The sequence below is a fragment of the Ovis canadensis genome, chromosome 13, assembly GCF_042477335.2.
Source record: "Ovis canadensis isolate MfBH-ARS-UI-01 breed Bighorn chromosome 13, ARS-UI_OviCan_v2, whole genome shotgun sequence".
Classification (NCBI taxonomy): Eukaryota; Metazoa; Chordata; class Mammalia; order Artiodactyla; family Bovidae; genus Ovis; species Ovis canadensis.
In genome coordinates, this window is record NC_091257.1 from 68,616,312 (window position 1) to 68,631,413 (window position 15,102).

Sequence of the window (15,102 nt, forward strand, 5' to 3'; positions counted from 1 at the left end):
GAGGTCATCAGAATTAGATTTAAAATCACGAGAGTAACAAGCTGTCTCTTGTTCCTAAGAGAGGGGAAGCAGATTCTTAGCTGTTCAAGTGTTTCTGGCTGAGTCTTTGAATGCAGGGAGAGGTTTGTTTGTCTTTTCCCTAGATCTTTGCTTCCTTCTCTCTTCCTCTGCTGGGGTCCTGAGGTTGGGGTGGAAGTCTGAGCAATTTAAAATCTACTTGGTGAAGAATTCCTTACCCACTCAGGGAAGCTGATAAGAACAAGACCCACTCCTGTGACACAGATGAGAAAACCGAGGCTCGGGATGGCTAGATGATTAGGTCAAGAAGACATGCTGAAAAGATCCACCTGCCCAGGGCTATCTGTTTCTTTTCCTGCAGTCTGTTTCTTTCCCTGCAGTCTGTTTCTTTCCCTGCAGTCTCTCACTGAAAGGCGATCCAGACTTTGCTTGTCCAGGGCAGTCTCTTCACCTGCCCCCTAGGCTTCCTGAGGATGTGGCCTCCCCTGCCCCTGGCATACAGTACCTGGTCTGCATTAAACACTGGATAGATACTTGTGATGACAGAAGAGAAGACTGAGGAAGTGAGATGTGAGGAAGAAAAGGTAGACATTGAAGCGAGTGCATATTTTATGTGCTGAGTGGGATATTTGACGCCTAACATCTTTTTTTAATTAATTCTATTTATTTATTGTGGGTCGTGCTGCATGGCCTGCATCTAGCTGCCCATCATCCGCTGGCAAAGGCACACCTTTCCCTCCAGATGAGGCTGCCCAGAAAGCCCAGGCTGTGTTAGCATCCTTGCATTCTCTAGTTTTGGAGTCAGACCAGAACTGCTCAATCTGGATTCATCTAAACATCAAGGGGTCAAGGAGGGGGTGAGCGACACACAGCACTGGAAATGCTGATTTCACTGTCTAGATTTCTGCTTCTTTTCATACCCTAATTAGGAACATTTCCAGGGAGCTCTGCTTGCCTTATCCTCAGTAGAACAGGAAGGCAAATCTCAAGTTCCCTTGAATTATCTGCTCTAGTGGTTTTTGTTTTCACTTCTAGCTAATTCTTTTTGATGTTAACATCGCATCTTATATGTAAACCCAATATGTAAGTCAGATCACAGGAGAATCTGTCTCCCTAAGCTTGGAGCCCTTCTCTCTTCTCAGTCTCTGCCCCTCTTTTCTCCCCTTCCCTTACCTGCCTCCCCCTCGTGTTCCACCCCACCCCCATGGGCCTCTGTATTTATCACGATGATATTGTTTACAAATGGCAGTAGCTCCTAACAGAAGGTCCAAGCATAGGACTAGCTTCAGGCATAGCTGGAGGCAGGTGCGCAAATGAGAACAGCTGGCATCCTGTCTCTTTCATCTGCCTCCTGCTTTCTTTGATGGTGGCTTCATCCTCAGATACCACTCCTGCAGCCCCGTGCAACTTGGTACCCAGTGGTTCACGGGAAAGGGGACAGCTCTTTCTCAGTAGTTCAAGTTCTGAGAATCTCCCTGGGCTGCTTTGGGTCGCATGTGGCTGCTGTTCCCCAGACGTGGAGGACTCATGGACCAGGCACCTCCCTGTGGCTGATGTTGAGTGGGGTCTGAGTCACCTGATTCGCAGTCCTGAGGCAGCAGTCACCTGGGACCTCGATGGACAGGGGCAAAGCTGAAAACCTCCCACGGTGTCCAGTTCTACTAGCTGCAGGGATACATGACTGAAGCCCAGAGACGGTGACAGACTTGCTCACGACCACACCAGACTAGAGACACACCCGGTCCCAGGCACTGAAATCCAGCTCCGTTTCCTCTGCTGACACCCCCAGTGTTTTCAGAGATGGGCAAGCCATTTTACTTCCTGATAAACAGAGTTCTTCAAAGCACCTCTTGTGGCATCCATCCTAAGGGTCCATCAGTGACATTGCTCTTCTGTTCCCTCTGAGGATGCATGAAAGTGCCAACCTTTTAAAACCCCGCGCATGTCACATGAACGGAATACACACAGGGAAGGATTCTTTCCCTTCTGCAATTAGAAACCAAGAAAGAATCTTCCTTTCTTCTTTGTTTCTCAGTATCTATTTTTCAGGTCAGACCTGTGCTCTATATATATACCTTCAGGGAAATGAGCCAATTATCCAGGTGTTTCACAGGAAATGCATTTCTTTGGCTTGAGCAACTCACATCATTAGCTGCTTCCCACTTCCACTCAACTGCTGGCTCTGGGGGTAAAGAGGCTTTCTGTGTCACCTGATGAAAAGATGGCAAAAAGACTTTGTAGGGATTTTTCTGTATATTCATTATTAATACTTCCACTGGAAAGTACACCAAGTTCTCTATTGGGTCTGAGAGTTGCTGGAGTCCCTTCAGACCTGAAGAGCATCACCACAGGCCACCTGCTTCATCACACAACGGGTACCTGGGCAAGCCATGGACCGAGGAGCCTGACTGTGGGCTGAGTCCCAGCTCTGCTCCTCGAATTCTGAGTAGCTTGAGTCTGTATAATTAACCTACTCCACGATCCTATTTATAAGTTTCTTTTTCTACAGGACAAGATTTTAATGGTGCTTATTACCTCATAGGGTTTTCATGAGAATTCAATGAGTTAATATACCTAAGGGCTTAGTCCAATGTCTGGCACATAATAATGTCAGGTAATGCATTTTATTATTATTGTCACTTACTTATTTGATTCTCACTTAAGTGTTCTTATGTGAGAAAGGTTGAGTTCCTCATTTGAAGAGTTTGCTTGTTTTCTGCGTTTTGTCAACTGTTTCTTTCCAGTTCCTGGATTTATATTGGTTCTGGGATGTTGTTGCTGTTGTTTAGTCATTAAGTCATGTCTGAATCTTTGCGACCCCAAGCCCTATAGAAAGTCATCACAATTAAGCTCAAAAGTTCAACTTAAATAAGGACCACGGGTGATGATTTCTAGGGGTGCCATAAGTCAACACCTGCTGTGATTCTGCCTTGGCGAAAGAGGGTGAAAATGAGCCCAACAAATGAATGAAAATCACAATGTATTTTATTTCCAAAAATTAAGCATTTTTTGAACCTGACTGTCCCCCTGCTTAAAATGCACAGTGGGTTTCCGCATGAAGGTCTGGGAAAGTGGTCATGGAGGAGACAGTGGCAGCATGATGTCCAGGGTCATTCACTCCAGGAAAGGTTGCACTCGCAGGGCTACCCACAGACTTTGGGAGAGCAGAGCAAGTAAAGTGATGACTTGTTTTCTTGGTTTTTATGACAGCTTGATGGAAGCTCTGTCATGAACATATGGACTCCTAGTTGTAGGAATAGTCCTTAAAGCCTCCCTCCACAGCAGCAATGACCCTCTGGGGCCACTGGGCCACAGTTCAATGATGCTATTTTCAGGAGAAGTGCTAGGGTGTCCAGGTTGGACTTGGGGATGTGGGTAGGCACCTCAAGTTTAAATCTCCACTTCTCCACTTGTAGCTGAGTTTCTGTAGACTCCTGAGTTTTAGATGCCTTCTCTGCAAAATAAGGATGAGCCTAGTGTTTGCCTCAAGAGGTTATGCAGCGATCAAAGAAGTGAGTGCCTGCAAGGAACTTAGCCCAATTCCCGGCATGGGGTCAGCTCCATGCAGATGTGTATTTTTGACTATGCACTGTGCTCATGTATAAGTGCTCTGTGTCTCTGCTATTTAAAAGGAGGTCCCCAGACCAGTAGCCGTATCCTATGGGAGCTTGTCAGAGTCAGAAATTCAGAATCTGAGAGAATAACATTGACATATATACACTACCATATGTACACTACCTTGTGGGAAGCTGCTGCATAGCACAAGGAACTCAGTTTGGTGCCCTATGATGACCTGGAGGGGTGGGATGGGAGGGGATGGGAGGGAGGCTCAAGAGGGAGGATATAAATATACTTACAGCAGATTCACGTTGTTGTACAGCAGAAACTAACACAACAGTGTATAGCAGTTATACTCCAATTAAAAATAAAGGATAAAAAAAGAAATTCAGAATCTTAGACTCCACTCCCAACCCATTGAATTAGCTTTAGCACTTGAACAAGATCCAGAGTGATTCCAGCAGGCATTTCTGTTCAGAAGCACTGCTCTCAGCTAAAATGTACATAGAAAGGGCAGCTGGGTCCGTTTTGATATGGGAACCTGTTGGTAGCATCATGTTGGTGCAAAAAGACAGCAGCACCAGGGCACAAAATATACAGTGACCCTGACTTAGCTGGCCATTTTGGGGCAGTCACATAACCCCTCTGGAATGAAGTTTCTTCATCTGTGGGATGACTCACCTATTTGGAGACTTGAATGTGAAAACTAACATAAAAGAGTGCAAAGTATGCTATTTTATCTTGTTTACATAGGAAAAAGGCATCATAATCCCTATGGCCATCAATACCATTTTCAAAGAATTCAATTCCCCATTTTCCATGTTAATTTGCCGAGTAGCAAAGACCTGTTATTTGGTGCCTCAATTACAATAATGCAGAGTGACATTGGCCCGGGAATTTCAGCCTGGTATGTTTGGAAACTAAATGGGAGAGTTTTGTACTTTGGCTAAAAAGCATTACCCTAGAAAAGACCAGCAGTGTGGTCAATGGGGATGTTTACACCATTGACAGAATAGTCATGGAATTGCAATGTCACGAATGATGGCCACAAACAGAAGCCAGTAAGATGCTTCCAGGTGGTATGGTTCAATGTGACACACGTTTATCAGCTACGAAAGCCTTTAATTATTTCCAAACATCACAACCAAATTGAGAAACAAATCATATTGTTCACATTAGCACAGATAAAATACAAAAACCCCAAAACATTACAGCACAAGAAAAATACACAGTTGTATACCGAAGACACAGCATAATGTAAGAATTCATGGGAGAGGGAAAGTGGGGACATCCAGAAAGTACAGTCCAAAGTCCCCTGGGGTGGAAGGGGGTCTGATGGATGTATGTAGCACACAGCTTTGGACAGCGTTCATCAGCAAAGCTTGCCCTGAGTTCACAGGAGTGAGTCACTTTACTTGATACAGTATAGACCTTGATAACAGGGTCACTCAACTTCAACACCATGTCAAACAAAAGGAACTGTGAATAGAAACCATCCTCCTTCATGCTGCTGCTGTTGCTGCTGCTAAGTCACTTCAGTCGTGTCTGACTCTGTGCGACCCCATAGACGGCAGCCCACCAAGCTCCTCTGTCCCTGGGATTCTCCAGGCAAGAACACTGGAGTGGGTTGCCATTGTCTTCTCCAATGTATGAAAGTGAAAAGTGAAAAAGAAGTCGCTCAGTCGTGCCCGACTCTTAGCGACCCCACGGACTGCAGCCTACCAGGCTCCTCCATCCATGGGATTTTCCAGTGGGTTGCCATTGCCTTCTCCTTCATAGATCACAGCAAATAGAAAACCTGTGCTAGAGACTCAGTTCTTATAAACAAAAGAGCTTCCAAGAAAACCACAGGCAGCTCAGAGTCTAACTCCCTGAAACTACAGTCCAGAAGTTTCTTGAAACACATGTCCTCCCACCCACAATTCTGTCTCTTGTTTAAAGACAGAAAAGGAATCATAGGAAAAATCACCTTTTTGAAATAAGGAAATGTATGCCTTAAAATAGCAAGGTATCAAAATGCTTTGTACACGGGTATGTTCTGATTCTCCAAAGCACTTTACTTCTCTTTCATTAGTCTTGCAAGCTGCCCTGTGTTGGATGCTTACAAACCCAACAAAAAACAAAAACAATATCAATAACACAAAAATAGAAGTGGGTTCCATTCCCATGCTAGTTTGGTGGGGGGGGGGGGGGATGGAGTCAAGAAAAGGGGCAAACAGCATAGTATTACTTCTCCCACAAAGAGGTTGCTGTTTTTAGGAAGTTGTTTTACTGTAAATAGAGTAATCATAATGGTGTAATCACTCACCTAGAGCCAGACATCCTGGAATGTGAAGTCAAGTGGGCCTTAGGAAGCATCACTACGAACAAAGCTAGTGGAGGTGATGGAATTCCAGTTGAGCTATTTCAAATCCTGAAAGATGATGCTGTCAAAGTGCTGCACTCTATATGCCAGCAAATTTGGAAAACTCAGCAGTGGCCACAGGACTCGAAAAGGTCAGTTTTCATTCCAATCCCAAAGAAAGGCAATGCCAAAGAATGCTCAAACTACCGCACAATTACATTCATCTCACATGCTAGCAAAGTGATGCTCAAAATCCTCCAAGCCAGGCTTCAGCAATATTTGAACCATGAACTTCCAGATGTTCAAGCTGGTTTTAGAAAAAGCAGAGGAGCCAGAGATCAAATTGCCAACATCCACTGGATCATGGAAAAAGCAAGAGATTTCCAGGAAAACATCTATTTCTGCTTTATTGACTATGCCAAAGCCTTTGACTGTGTGGATCACAAGAAACTGTGGAAAATTCTGAAAGAGATGGGAATACCAGACCACCTGACCTGCCTCTTGAGAAATCTGTATGCAGGTCAGGAAGCAATAGTTAGAACTGGACATGGAACAACAGACTGGTTCCAAATAGGGAAAGGAGTATGTCAAGGCTGCATATTGTCACCCTGCTTATTTAACTTCTATGCAGAGTACATCATGAGAAACGCCGGGCTGGAAGAAGCACAACCTGGAATCAAGATTGCCAGGAGAAATATCAATAACCTCAGATATGCAGATGACACCACCCTTATGGCAGAAAGTGAAGAGGAGCTAAAAAGCCTCTTGATGAAAGTGAAAGAGGAGAGTGAAAAAGCTGGCCTAAAGCTCAACATTCAGAAAACGAAGATCATGGCATCCGGTCCCATCACTTCATGGGAAATAGATGGGAAAACAGTGGAAACAGTGTCAGACTTTATTTTGGGGGGCTCCAAAATCATTGCAGATGGTGACTGCAGCCATGAAATTGAAAGAGGCTTACTCCTTGGAAGAAAAGTTATGACCAACCTACATAGCATCTTCAAAAGCAGAGACATTATTTTGCCAACAAAGGTCTGTTTAGTCAAGGCTGTGGTTTTTCCTATGGTCATGTATGGATGTGAGAGTTGGACTGTGAAGAAGGCTGAGTGCCAAAGAATGGATGCTTTTGAACTGTGGTGTTGGAGAAGACTCTTGAGAGTCCCTTGGACTGCAAGGAGATCCAACCAGTCCATTCTGAAGGAGATCAGCCCTGGGATTTCTTTGGAAGGAATGATGCTAAAGCTGAAACTCCAGTACTTTGGCCACCTCATGCGAAGAGTTGACTCATTGGAAAAGACTGTGATGCTGGGAGGGATTTCGGGCAGGAGGAGAAGGGAACGACAGAGGATGAGATGGCTGGATGGCATCACCAACTCGATGGACGTGAGTCTGAGTGAACTCCGGGAGTTGGTGATGGACAGGGAGGCCTGGCATGCTGCAATTCATGAGGTTGCAAAGAGTCAGACACGACTGAGCAACTGAACTGAACTGACTGAACTGAAGTAGAGTAATAGATGAGAAACTCAGTCTCTTACGAGATGAAGGCAAAGCCATTTGCACAGCGGCAGCCAGGTGTTGGCAGCTGTAACAGGTTTGCTTGAAGGAGATTCCAGCCACCCTTACTGTTACTGCAGATCCTTCGGTCTGTCTGACCTGAAACATGAGGGAGTGAGTGGGAAGCATCACAGACCCTGCGTGCGTGAAAATGAATGCAGACAGCACCAGAGCGGCCCCCACAGGTCCTCCCCCCACCAACCAGTGACTGTTCAAGAAATCAGTTTGTGACTTACCCATGGGTAAGCTGGTAAAGAACTCGCCTGCAATGCAGGAGACTCGGGTTTGATCCCTGGATCAGGAAGATCCCCTGGAGGAGGAAATGGCAACCCATTCCTGTATTCTTGCCTGGAAAATCCCATGGACAGCAAAGCCAGGTGGGCTATAGTCCACAGGGTCACAAGAGTCGGACATGACTGAAGCGACTTAACACTATTGCACAGCACATGGGCATCCTTTCAGAGAGCCTGTTATATCCATTTTCCCCTTTCAAAATGCTCTCTGCAAGCTTAAAAACGAGACACATAGATCATGGCTAATAACACATTTTTTATGTCTTTTAAGTAGTTTTCTCCCTTCCTGCTAAACACCTGGGCTGGCTGGAGGGTCGAAGGTGACCAGACTGAGTACCCTTCCCATGGCCCCACGTCTTACCCACATTCATGCTGTTGCAGCTGCAGAGGATCTCCTTGAAGGTGTTGCCCAGCTCCAGGCTCCAGGAAAGCATAGATCAGCAGGTTGATGATGGTGGCGCACATGATGAGGACCAGGTGGGTGTTGGAGTGGGCGGTGTAGCAGACGCAGTGGGGTTGGTGGGGCAGGTTACGATGAGGACGAGCTGGAGGAAGAAGGGGGCCCAGCAGAAGATGGGGAACCCCAGCAGGCTGGTGATGGTGACTGCCCCCTTCATACACGAGTGCTGCCGGTCAATGGGCCACCCCCTCAGGGGGCAGCTGTGCAGCGATGTGCTCAATGTGAAGTAGGGTGAAGAGGAGCAGGTGCACATAGAGGGTGCCCATGAGCAGCAGCATGGCAAGGAACATGCTCATCAGGCACACGATGACCATCTTGCTCTCAGAGTAGACAATGAGCTCCACACTGCAGACCATGCAGCCCAGCCAGATGGCTGCAATCAGGGCCAGCACCTTCCACACGGTCATGATGCTGTGGTAGCAAGTGTGTAGAAGATGGTGATGTACCTGTCGACCGCAATGGCCAGGAGGTTGCAGATGGGGCCACCAGGGAGAGGCAGATCATGGGGTCAAAGACATTGTCCATGTGCTGGATGAGCTGGTCCTCGAAGGGCCGGTAGTCGCTGTTGACCATGGGGATCATGAGAGTCTCCAGGGCATTGGACACGCTCACCAGCATGTCAGGCATGGCCAGGCTGCAGAGGAAGATGTACATGAGGGAGTGCAGGTTGCCAGGATGACCAGGATGTTTTCCAGAAGGCTGATGATGCCCAGGGCCAGGAATACCTCAGGCTTGATGAAGACCTGCTCGCAGAAGCTGCTGCTGCTCTGATTGCTGAAGTTAGGGGCTGCAAGATGCTCTGAGCTGGTAGGCAGCGATGGTTGAGCAGAGTGCAGATATCATGAAGCATTCATTGCTCACAGTCGGCTGGCTGATCAGTGGAGGGGCTCCAGCAGGGTCCCAAGGCTGCAGTTGCTGCTGATTCTAGGAAAGAAAAAAATTCCTTCCGTATCCTTCTTTTAGGTGCTTTTCCATGCACTCTTAGATTTTGTTCTTCCCCAGAATAAAAGGATGGAGACAGGGAGAGAGAGAAACAGAACAATAGGGAGAGGGAGGAAAAAGTCAGCTTGGAGACGTACAGAGTACTTTCCTCTGCTTCTCCTGGATGAGCAGTTTTAATAGAAACTCTTTTCTCTCTCTCCCTCTCTCTCTCCCTCTCCCTCTCCCTCTCCCTCTCCCCCTCTCCCTCTCCCCCTCTCCCTCTCCCCCTGCCCCTCTCCCTCTCCCCCTCTCCCTCCCCCTCTCCCCCTCTCCCTCTCCCCCTCTCCCTCTCTCTCTCTCTCTCTCTCTCTCTCCCTTCTTACCTTCCTTCCATCTCTCCCTCTTTTCCCCTCTCACATCCCCATCTGGGAACAGAAACTCAGCCAATGGCTGGTACAGTTACGGCAGTTTTCATGGTAAGGCAGTTTTCATGGTAAGTCACGGGACGTGGTACCTGTTGTTAGGAGTGAGGGGTGGACACTCAGTTTATATACATTGGCTGGAGGCAAACACCTCCTACTTAATCTTCAGTGGAGCGAAATGACCAGTGAGCATTGGGCGCCTCTCTGACTGACAGTGCCGACTCCCAGGGCTTGGACTTGGAGATTCAAACGCAGCCTGGTGCCCTCTACAGGCCAGACTGCTCATCTCTCCATTGATTGGGCTGAGCAGTTTCTGTCTAGGAAATGGCCACAGCCATCCTTCCATCCATTTATTTGCTCATTCTTTTTTTTTGATAGCAAACATTTACTAAATGCCTACCATGTGTCAAGTTTCTGCCCCGTGAAGGAACATCCTTGTTTCTTCCAAACTCAGAGTCTGGGGTGGAAGACGAGAAATCCAGCGTTTTTGTTATAGGGGGATACATACTTGAATCAGGGAATGCCAGGGGCTGGGGGAGTTCAGAGGGGACCCCCTCACCTGAGAGGTCAAGGGACGTTCCTGGAGGAAGAAGCCTCTCAGCTATGACTTCAAAGAACAGAGGGGATGCCCAGTGGTGAGGCAGGCGCTGGGGTTGAAGGAGGTAGCAGAGGATTCCTGGCAGAGCGAATAGCATGCTTACAGCCTACAGGCTAAAAGCAGTGTTTCTGCACCCTGGACATAGGAGTCATCTGTAGGATGTGGTCACGGGGATTGCATCTGACCTCCTGAATCAGAATCACCCAGGGACGGGAGGTGGGTAGGTGTGTTTTCACTTTTTAACGGGTGAGGGAGGACATAGCCAAGGTTGAGAGCTATGGAAAAGAAAGCTTGGTGCTTCTGAAGGACTTTCGTTTTCTCTGGCCGGAGTGTGGAGCCAGGAGACATAATTTGAGAAGTGAGCCTGCAGGTTTTTTCTTTTCCTAAGTGGAGAAAGGCCAGGATCCTGAAGGGCAGTCTCAGCCAAGTGTGGGAGTTTTCGACTGTATCCAGAAGCCAACATGGGGCTGTGGAAGAGAGGAGGTGGGGTTTGCAGTTTAGAAGGATTCCTCATTGCCTGGTGGAGACTGCCTCAAGAGAGGATGAGTCAGGAGCCTGGGGGGCCAGGGCTGCAGAGATTCACAGTGAGATGATGGTGGCCTGAAGCAAGGAGGTGGCCACGGGGCCATGGAAAGAGTGGACAGAGATGCTTGGGGTGGTGGGTTCTGGAGATGTGAGCGTGATGATTAGGACAGCGCAGGGAACACCTCTGCTTCCTTCTTAAGTAACAGGAAGAACAGAGATGGAAAATGTATTGGTTGGCCAAAAAGTTCGTTCGGGTTTTCTGTACTATCTAATGGAAACTTTTCAGCCAGCCCAATAGAAGGCAGGATTTAGCAGCTGACTTTGATACTTAGTTCATGTCAGATGTGATGCTGGACAGGAAAATGATGTAAACTCTGGACACAAAGAGTCTGCTTCCCCAGCCCTCCTCGCCCAGTACCTGGGTATCAATTACAGGTAGACTGATGTTCTGATTATCCAACTATCAGCTAACCATGTATGTGAGTGTTACTGTGTGTGTATTAGATAGAAGAAATGTGCATATGAAATAGAAGATAACTTAGAATACTTATGAAACTGTGGGGGTGGCGAGGTCTTAACAAGATAGGCAACCAGATGGGAGAAGGGATAGTTAGGGAATTTGGGATGGACAGGTACCCACTGCTATATTTTAAATGGGTAACCAACAAAGACCTACTATAAAGCACAAGGAACTCTGCTCAGTCACATGTGGCAAACTGGATGGGAGAGGAGCTTGGAGGAGAATGGCTACATATACACAGATGACTGCGTCCCTTTGCTGTCCACCTGAAAATATCACAACATTGTTAATCAGCTATATCTGAACACAAAATAAAAAGTGGGGTTTCTTTAAAGGAAAAAAAAAAGGCAACCAGAAATTAAGTGTAAAAATATCACCAAAGTCAGAAGACAAACAGGAAGAAAAGACTTTCCATAGGCAAAGATTACTGTCTCTTCAATACAAAGAATACTCTCACATTAATAAGAAAGAGATGATTTACCTCTCACAACACAGGGCAACAAAACAGGGATAGGAATTCACTGAAGAGGAAATGCAAGTGGCTAATAAACTTATGAAAAGATATTCAGTCTTCTGGGGAATCCAAGAAATGCAAATCAAACTTCAGATGGACAAGGGTGAAAAGGACATCAAATTCAGCAGAGAGTGTTGGGAGAACACCCTCATGCATTTCCAGGGTTTGTGGATAGTCTCATCATTTTCAGTGTCTACTAAAATCAAAAGAAACGCACCTGAGTGTGGATCTCAGTCTGTGAACTGAGGGGCATGAGAAATACTTCTACTGATTTTCAGCAAAGTGACTTCATTTCTGATGCTAAACCTCTCATGTTCCAGGTTGCAGAAAACACAGTCCTAATCCTTGTGGAGGTTTCTCTGGGTCACATCCAGAGGTGTATTTATACTGTCCTGTCTGTGGTTTCGGGGCCCCTTACCTATAAAGATCAGACTACTAGGTTTTTGCCCTGCTCTGTGTTTGGCCTGGGCTGAGCACCGACCATCTTTCCCTGCTTCTGTTCTCTGTTTATGAGCATCGTTGAGAGTGAGCAGGAGGGACCCAGCACCCTCATGCCTAAAGAATGTTGAGTTGGTCTCCTCTAAGCTCTACCATCCGCTTTCCTGGGGGAGTAGCACAGACACAGCTACTTTTAAACTGAAACTGTAGTTTGTTTTCTACTTCTGTGACTCTACTTCTGTTTTGTAAGTAAGTTCATTTGCACTCATTTTTTTAGATTCCATATATAAGCAATATCATATATTTATCCAGATATTTGAACTCCATGACTCAAAGAAACTTTTATTACACAACTGCTTTTAAGATTTACTTATTTATTTTATATTTATTTTGTTTTTGTCCATGCCACGCAGTATATGGGACCTTAGTTCCCGCATCAGGGATTGAACCCACAGCCCCTGAAGTGGAAGTGCAGTATCTCAACCATTGGAATGACAGGGAATTCCCTAAAATTTCTTTTTACTTATACTCAAGGTTCCTAATATTTTTATGCCTGTAAATTTTGCTTTACCTTTTTAAAATTGAGCTATAGGTACCAGAAAATTCATGATTTTGAAATATACAATTCAGTGGGTTTTTGTTTGTTTTTTTAGCATCTTCGAGAAGTTGCCCAGCCAACACCGCTATCTAATTCCAGGACAGTTTCATCACTTCATCCCCATGAGCAGTCACTCCTCATTTGCTGCTTCCCTCAGTCTCTAACAACTGCTAATCTATTTTCTATCTCTATGTGACAGTAAAAAATATGCTCATCGAGGCTGTGTTTAACTTTTGGATCACAAAACCCTCCATTTCCTGACTTTCTCATTTTTCAAATTCAAAAACAAACGAACAATACCAATAGCTGTAGGTGAAAATGTAAACTGAACCAGCCAACTCTATGGAAAACAAAGCAGAGGATCCTTAAAAAACTAAAAATAGAGTTACTATATGATCCAGCAATCTCACTCCCACCTGGGCATATATCTGGAAAAGATGAAAATTCTGATTTGAAAATATACACTCACTCTAGTGTTCATAGCAACACTATTTACAATAGTAAAAACATGGAAACAATCCAAGAGCCCAACAACAGATGACTGGCTTAAGAAGATGTTTATATACAACGGAATATCACTCAGCCATCAAAAGGAACAAAGTATTATCATTTGCAGAATGTGACTAGACCTAGAGATCATACTGCTAAGTGAAGTCAGTCAGTAAGAGAGAGACGAATATGATAAGATATTCTGTAAATGTGGAATCTAAAAAATAATACAAATGATTCTACAAAACAGAAACAGACTCACAAATATAAAAAATAAACTTATGGTTACCAAAGCATAAAGGGAGCAGGGAGGGATAAATTAGGAGTATGAGATTAATAGATACAGATACTGTATACAGATACAGATTAACAGATACTATTATACCTAAAATGGATAAGCTACAAGGATTTACTATGTAGCATATGGAACAATCTTCAATATCTTATAATAACCTATACTAGAAAATAATCTGAAAAAATACATAATTGAATCACTTTGCTGTACACCTGAAACTAATACAATATTACAAACCAACTATACTTCAAAAAACAAACAAAAAGCAACAACAAAAACCCAACAACTATAAATTCTTCTGTATTAAAATTCAGTATAAAAGTGGTAAAGTAAGAACAATCAAAACAACAAAACACAAATCTCTTCCTCTTACTCTCTTGAATTTCAAGATCTTATGAATAGAGAATGAGTTATTTTGTTTTCTGAACACTTCAGTGCAAGGAACGGATCAAGATACTGTTTTTGTGCCTGGTTTTTAAAAAGACCTTGGAGAAGGAAATGGCAACCCACTCCGGTACTCTTGTCTTAAAAATCCCATGGACCGAGAAGCCTGGTAGGCTACAGCCGATGGGGTCGCGAAGAGTCGGACACGACTGAGTGACTTCACTTTCACTCACTTTTTTAAAAAGAACATTCTTTGCTCTCTGCTGAAACCTCTTTTGGAAACTTAGGGTAACATTTTGCTTCTCCAAGACCATTTTCCTATGGTTAGTTGACAATTGTAGCAACTGAGTCAAATTAAGCATAAAAAGCAGTTTTCTGAGGGTAGAAAAACAAAAGATCCATGTTGTTCCCAGTTCTTCTGGTTAAAGGACCAGATATGAGGAATTAAAGCCCTCCAGGGTATACAGTGACTTAGCAGCAAGCAGCATGGTATACAGACAAAATCTCTCTGTATTTTTGGTTGAAAAAAAATCAGTCTTAGCACTTTGTAGTTATACTATTTTCTTCAATCATAGAATTAAGTGCCCTTAACTTTCCTCACCTCCTCTTGTTACCTTTGCCTGTTTAGCACCTAAGTCCTATGTTCTGCGGAGAAGGCAATGGCACCCCACTCCAGTATTCTTGCCTGGAAAATCCCACGGACGGAGGAACCTGGTAGACTGCAGTCCATGGGGTCGCGAAGAGTCGGACATGACTGAGTAACTTGACTTTCACTTTTCACTTTCATGCATTGGAGAAGGAAATGGCAACCCGCTCCAGTGTTCTTGCCTGGAGAATCCCAGGGATGGGGGAGCCTGGTGGGCTGCCGTCTATGGGGTCGCACAGAGTCGGACACGACTGAAGCGACGCAGCAGCAGCCTATGTTCTGAGTGTTGTGTTTCTTGGTGAGGAGGGACATTACTCTGATGACATTACAGGGCTGGGGACTATGCCACTGAGTTGTCTCACACCAGGACAGATGATCTCAGGCTAGAGCTTCTCAACCTTTGCTGTGCATCTGAATCACCCAGGCAATGCTGATGCTGCTGGCCCACGGACTGTACTCTGAGTAGGGAGGAAAGTGATCTAGTCATTTGCAGACATAGATGGAGAAGCTGTGCTAGGAGAGCCA

The 15,102-nt window shown here is 45.2% G+C and overlaps 1 pseudogene; it reads right to left on the reverse strand.

The window, feature by feature from the left end:
- Positions 1-7,451: 7,451 nt before the first annotated feature.
- On the reverse strand, positions 7,452-9,096 carry LOC138417261 (melanocortin receptor 3-like; annotated as a pseudogene).
- Positions 9,097-15,102: the final 6,006 nt, after the last annotated feature.